General features: G+C 37.8%; 1 protein-coding gene across 1 annotated transcript in view; it reads right to left on the bottom strand.

Annotated features, from left to right (window-relative positions):
• ADCY5 (adenylate cyclase 5) overlaps positions 1 to 660 on the bottom strand; it is a 223,479-nt gene extending 222,819 nt beyond the window's left edge. The window contains exon 1 of the mRNA XM_014939150.1: positions 559 to 660. The gene's annotated coding sequence lies outside the window, so the exon portion shown is untranslated. The remainder of the gene's footprint in view (positions 1 to 558) is intronic.
• Between the last annotated feature and the right edge of the window lie 6,404 nt (positions 661 to 7,064).

Here is a 7,064-nt window from a genome sequence, read left to right as displayed (position 1 = left end):
CGCGGCGGCCGTTAACTCCTTCGGCGCGCGCGGCGGCCGTTGGTGCCGTCTGAGGCAGCGGGGCGGCGGCCTCACCGAGGTGATTCCCTAGGGATCGCCCCCGCGGCTGGACCCAGCCGCTAGGGAACGGCTGGGGTTGAACCAGGCCCCCCCATAACGGGAGGCAAACGGGCTTATCTCTATGTTCTGCCTCATCCTCGGGCGGTGGGGTCTTGTGGGGCTGCTTTCCCTGGAGGAAAGGGGAACTGCCTTTTGCCCAAGGTGACAGGAACGTCAATATCAAGCACCGGTGGCCAAAACACTGATGCACAGAAGAAAGTAAAGCCCCAAAGAAACCTCCCAACCTCAGTACCTATTACTAGCTATGGCTAATTCCTATGGTAATTATGGCTAAAATACAAATACAGGCTCTTGGAGTAGGTTTCATTGGGGTTTGGGGTTTTTTGTTGGTGGTATCTGGTTTTGGGTTTGTTTTTTTTTTGCCAAACACCTAAACTACAACCCACATTTCCATCTGACAGTGTTGCGAGATGGTCTCAGTGGAGGGCATGTTCTCACCTGGTTAGCCAAACTGATGGGGGGCACGGGGAGGATACCACAGCAGCTCCCAACACGTTTCAAACACCAGACTCTTCTACAATATTCTTTCAGATGATCCACTCCTGCAGATGTGAGTTAGCCAATTAATGATTTACAGTGTTTTGAAGGTAAGCATCATAGGTACTAAGAATAATATCACTTGATGTTCTGTATCATGTTTTATTAAAAACAAACTCTCAGATCAGATAACTGCTTAGCTTAAGTAGCTGAAACTGATAATTATCTAGATGTTTGTCCAAACATTGAAAATCTCTGCTCTCAAGTAGCCCTTAGTGGTGGTAGTGCTGAAGCTGTGGTTATCAAGGAACAGATAAGGCAAGGTTTGCAGAGAGGTAGCACTGGTGGATATAGCTGGAAAAAAAAGATAACCTTCCAAACACGAGCCCTTCACGTGTCCTTTACGCTCAGAAGTAACTCCACAAATTACAGCAATTTAAGCCTCTCCGTGTTTCAGTGAAGGTTTGTAAAATCATATACTGAATTTTTTAACAGCTGCTTCCAAAGAGCATCTTTCACTTACCAGGAATACACAGTTAAAGATTTTCACTAAAAAAAAAAGCATTCAACTATTACAGTGGCATATTACTTATGTGGCATTTTTCTGCCAGATGCTACACACTGCAGCTGCTCAATATTGCCTTCACAGTTCCATCTCCATAAGGAGACATTTTTATGTATAAATACCACTGTCTTTCAGATGGAATTTATCTTTTCTTCGGTTATTATTGTTGTCATTATCCATACACTAGAGGAGAACAAAACTCAAGAATTCTGTGGTTGCTTAGTCTGGCTGCACAGTGCCTGAACTCTAAGGATAAAGACAGCGAAACAATTTTTCAGTGAGTCGTAAATTGGGACATTTTTGTTTTGTACACACATTAAGTCCCATTTTTGTGTTCTTTCAAAGCGAGCAGAAGAATCTCTCACTTTTTCACAGAAATGTGCACCAAATAAAGGGAGAGAGATGACAACTTACTGCTTAAAATTAATTCTGCTTGACAGAAAATTACTAAGTACGCATGTATAAGAACCAGGCACATTCCAGATCCAACTCTGACATCTTACTACATTTAGTTCTGGATATCAACAAAGCATTGCTCAGGTGATGGGCCAAAAAATTTTAAGGTTCCTATGTTTCACCACTGGGACTATCTCAGGTCTTATTTAGCTTTTGCTTCATGATACCCCCTGGAAGCCTGAATCCAAGGCAGGATTCCACCACACAGTAAACTATAGGCCCTTCTCCAGAAAATTTACGTATACAGGTAGCAGAAACCGGTAGTTTCAATTCTAGAGTATCATTCCAGTTTCTTTTCACTATGTCATTTTGTTTGACATACAAATAGTTTTTGCTTTTTTTTTCTAATGTTACAATAATTGATGCTAAATCTGAAGACATCAAAATTAAGTAGGTTTTTTTTTTAAAATCCTTAGCAAGAGGGGAAAAAAATCTTTGTCCTTGCTAGAGTGGAAAAGTCTTCAACCATATGTAACTTTACAATCAGGTAGATAAATATGAGGTGGCAAGTTTAAAGAAAGGTAAAGGAGCAGTTAGAAGAGATTCTTCAAGAAATCTGTAACTTGTGAAAACAGTATGGGTACTGTATTAGAAACAGAGAACCGCCAAACAATCAGGTACTTCACTTAATAAGGACATACAGGGCTATGACAAAGATGATGTAAAATTCCACGCAGATACTAAAAATCTTAAAACTAATGCCTACCTTTAGGTGATCGTATTACTGGATCTTGTATCTCGGAACTGTAGTAAGAAGAAAGGTAACTAGCAGGATATTGTAATATCAAGGACACAGATTATAATACAGACATTTTACCTACAGCTTTTGTTCCAACATGCTGTTTCTTCAAGCTCTGGCTTCTTGTTTCTAATTCAGGAACCTGCTTATAAACAGCAGATAAGGAACTATGTTTGTCTCACCCAAAAGAGTTACACGCCAAAGTGAAACAACAACATAGCCTGGGTGGCTGTAAAGTCATTTAAAAATGTCCAACATTTATTATAAGAACCTTCAGGCAATTATTCTCTGTTAATAAATTATACATAGATAACAGTTATCTTTTCCTTTGGTGACTTAGTCCGATCAATTTCTGAAAAATGACTGTGAAAGTGACCAGCTCCTATATCTCAGTCCTAACTTTTCTATTTACAAACGATTACCTTAATCAATACAAGTATTCTTTGTATTCTAATCTGTTATATAAGAGTATTTATTTTCCCTGTTCATCAGCTCAACTTGTCTGTTCACAGATTAACAAATAGAAGTATCACATGGCTACGTAGTGCAAAACCAGAGAAACTTACTATTCTTTATCTAGAAAGGATAACATTCTACCTTCCATCCTAGCATAGCCTTCCCAAATTCTACTCCCCCAATAATAAAACCTATCCCCTTTTTGGGAGAGCAAAATTCCATTAGGTACCTTCAATTCAAATTTAATCAAATTCTGGTTTAAAATAGAACTCTGCCTCCTTAGGCTTCTCTCTTTTTCAAAAAGTGTTTCTCTAGTTAAATTAATACCTAAATGGAAGATTTAGAAAACGCTAGCACAAAATTACTAGAATAATATGAACTCCACAAGATCCTTGAGCAAGCTATAAGAGAACCAAGTATAGTCAGAGATCTATGCGAAGCACATATCTAAAGTTCTTCAACACATAAACAATTCATGTAAATTCTGATTTCACATGTGGCCTCATAAATCTGTATGAAAACTTCTTTTACTTTATTATTACTATTAGAACAGGTGCAGTGGACAAACATTAGCATTTTTTCTTTGCATTATTTACTTAAAATGGGGAATAACATTTATATAGTGACCTCAGAGCTCACGTGACACATTTCACTTTTTGTAGCCTTCATATACTACAAGATTCAGGCAAGTATTAAAGCCAGAACACTAAAATATCTATACTCCCTAAATAAGTGAAGCATTTATAAATCAAGTTCTTGGTCCGTTCACTGACTGTCTTTGCATAGTCCAAAGCAGCTCTCTGAAAACCAGAACCAGTAAGAGAATCCAACCTGGAGGCATGAAATGCTGAAACTGTACAAGCTACTATTATATATTCTTTTTTTCCCTCCTGATCTGATGACTCACAAGGAACAGAACCAAAAGCAAGTAGAAAACTCTGAAAACACAAAACCACAGCCTTTAAAAAAATAAACAAAAACCCCAACCCAAAACAACCCGACTCATCAATGACACTTCGGTTTTTTAGGGGTACACAGAAGCCTAGCAAGACAAGGTGTTTATTCAATCAGGGTTACTAGCTCTTCCATAGCAGCATCCACAACATTTCACTCGAAATGCAAAACTAAAAATATTTGTATTCCTAGCCAAGGATTCCAGTTTTTCACAAAGACTGGGAACATATCAGCTCATTTGTTAACTGTAGTCCACTCAATATTCAGCCTTTCTAGCTCATCTACAAATAACATCAAAGTTGGCATGGCTGAAATATTTGTCCCAAGCAGACTCCTGCAGCCTGTATGAAGCTCAGAGCAGAACTACTACACCTTTGGCACATAAGCTATACAGTTTTAAGCTAGTTTATCAAATACCTTTACACAAGCTATACTGAGGCTCAGTCTTAAGTTCCACTTACAAAATTACTGTATTTATCTGCAGAACAAGCACAAATAGTTAAGGGGCACCAATAAGTTAAGGTCACGTGCTAAAAAATGGAAGTGTGTGACAGGCCTTGTCATTACAGCACCAAGTGCTCAGCAATCCATCAACTTCCACTACCGGGAAGCCTAGCTCCAGTGCACCTGAAAACAGGGCCCAGTGTCAGATGGTTTTGCCCATCAAATTTACACTGAAAAAAAAAAAGGATTGATACTGTCTAAATTATATAAGGAACCACAAGAGGGTGCATGTAGAAGCGTTATTCTGTGCACAAGACTAGCAAAACCTTGTCTCAAATGTTACCATCTTATTTTATCTTATCAGACCATCTAGAGCATGTCACGTCAGGAGCTAAGCACAGACAAGTTGTACAAATTTCTCTGATGGTTCTACCCTTCTTTCAAATCTGGCTAGTACTTTTTAGTGACTGTAGTCCCAGTCAGGAACAGGGAAATGGGCCAGAAAAAGAAAATATTGCCTTCCTTGTTTTCATGAGAAAGCCAGGCCTGAATATATATACAAAACCAGACAAATTTTTTAATTGAGAAGTTATTCTGAATTACACAGCTTCACTGGGCAGATAACAATACATTGTATAGTACATTTATTCATATACTAGGAGTCCAATGATAGTTTATTATGCAAACTAGTATCATCTTAGAACATGTAACTGATAGTAACTAAATCATATGATTTTTAACACCAGTGGTACATAGTAGTTTTATGTCTTTCCACCAGCAATTTAATTCTTCAAAATCTGGCAAGCTATTGCCTGATCTGCTCTCATGTATCACCAGGAAACAGGAGCACACTGGCCCATGAATGCTTGTCAGCCCCATGTTTGTATGCACGAGTATGTCTGGAGCAGGTTTCCACATATTCTTTGATTTGACAATAGATTTTGAAGAATAATTCAATTACCTTCAAATCGCAGTTTACTTTCTGTAATGCTTTAACAATATCAACTGGTGATTTCCAGTCTTACTACGTAAAATAACCAGCAATATCTTACTTTCAATTTCACATCTGTTTTCTTGCTTATGCAAGAAAGCTTTTTCCACTGTTCCAGTTTGCCAACTTCAGTGAAAGTGCTTTGTTTACTTAATTTACATTGCACCAAAAAAGCTGAGTAAGGAAACATATCTAATACTCAAACAAGTAACTTTCCCAGAAGTAGTTTATACGCAAGAACACAGGAAACAGAGCACCTAACCCTGTGGATTCAGTTCCTCATAATCATGTAGTAAACACCTGGTGGAGAAGGAAAGGGATTTTGCATCATCAGCACACCAGACAAAACATTGCAGCATTTCCATTAAGTGCTGTTATTCCGTCTTAAAAGAAAACCAAACAAAAAAACCCAAACAACACCACTCCCCCCACCCCCCCAAAAAAACCAAAACAACAAACCCAACTACTGGATATCAACTGAAAAAAGGAAGAAAGTTTCAAGTTTTGTCAACTCCCAAACATTCTTTGGGAAGCACAATGGTAGCTCTGTATCCTTCCAGTACACCCTCCTTCTTCCATCTTCTTGTTTTGTTGACTGTCACGTAGTAGAGACCAGCACCCAGTATCTTTTTCTTATCCAGTAAGTGAAGAGGTTGTATTTTACCTGAAGAAACCTTTAACTAATAAAGGCAAACTGACTTCCTAAAAGCAACCTAGCGTTAGGCTGACTGGAAGACCCTCCACTTTCTATATCCTCCCCACAAACGATTTTTTTTTTTTGTAGGCATGCTAGATACAGAAGAAACAAAGGGCTAACCTTTAAATTAGCATTATCTTTGAACTAATTTTAAAGAAGATACCTGAAATGCCTATATATATATATATATATATATATATATATATTCTTCACATTTTCACTGTTTTAAGAGTAAGACTAATCCCTTGCAGTGCTCAAGAGGCTGAATGTGGATTACATAGCAAATAGGATTCTGTGAGTTCCCAGTGTTCAAACTAGAAAATGTCAGTATTAAAGTTTTTAATATACACTTGTTGAAAGTGATATTTATATATGGTGCCTATAATATTTAACGGTGCCTAAATGACAGCTATATGTAGTTGCAGAAGATTATGCAGACTGTCTGAAGCAGGAGCAATTCAGTATTCACAATTCAGCTGTTAAACCTCTGCAAAACCTTCCACTAATGAATTTCCCCAATAGTAACATCCTCATGTAGTACTAGGTAATGTAATGTAAAATTTCTATGTACAAACTATATGGAATTAATTTCATCTACAGAGAGGCAGTTTGTTGTGACACAGTTTGTGCAAGTATAACTAGACATGGAAGTGTTTCTAAATATTGTGAATTATATTTTTATATTTAACCATTGAAATAATCTGTATGTTAAAACACTATAAAAATTAAGATATAATATTGACAATAACATCTCTTTCCCTAATATTACCACATTATCACTGTCAGCACGTCAAAGAGAAACACATCTCTGACAATAGAATCATGGAATCATAGAATGGTTTGGGTTGGAAGGGACCTTAAAGATCATCGAGTGATTATGATCTTCACCCCACCACAGTGGACTCCATCCACATTTTTAATTCCAACTGCTTCAAGATAGCCTTCAGAAATCTTCAGAAGCTTTATTAATTCCCTCACTACAATATTAGAAGTCTTCTGACAAGTGTGGAAAAGTATTTTTTTTAGGAGATGGGAAGTGGAATTTAAAAGCCACTTGATACTGAATGGAAGTTCCAGGCAGTCAGGCGGCTTGAATCAATCACTCCCAACTCTAGAATGAATCACACAGATATTAACACCTCAGCACACCAGCACAGATCCTTCC

The sequence above is a fragment of the Calidris pugnax genome, unplaced genomic scaffold, assembly GCF_001431845.1.
Source record: "Calidris pugnax isolate Ruff unplaced genomic scaffold, ASM143184v1 scaffold21, whole genome shotgun sequence".
Classification (NCBI taxonomy): Eukaryota; Metazoa; Chordata; class Aves; order Charadriiformes; family Scolopacidae; genus Calidris; species Calidris pugnax.
Note: the sequence above shows the minus strand (reverse complement) of the source record. Positions and strands in the feature narration are given on the sequence as shown.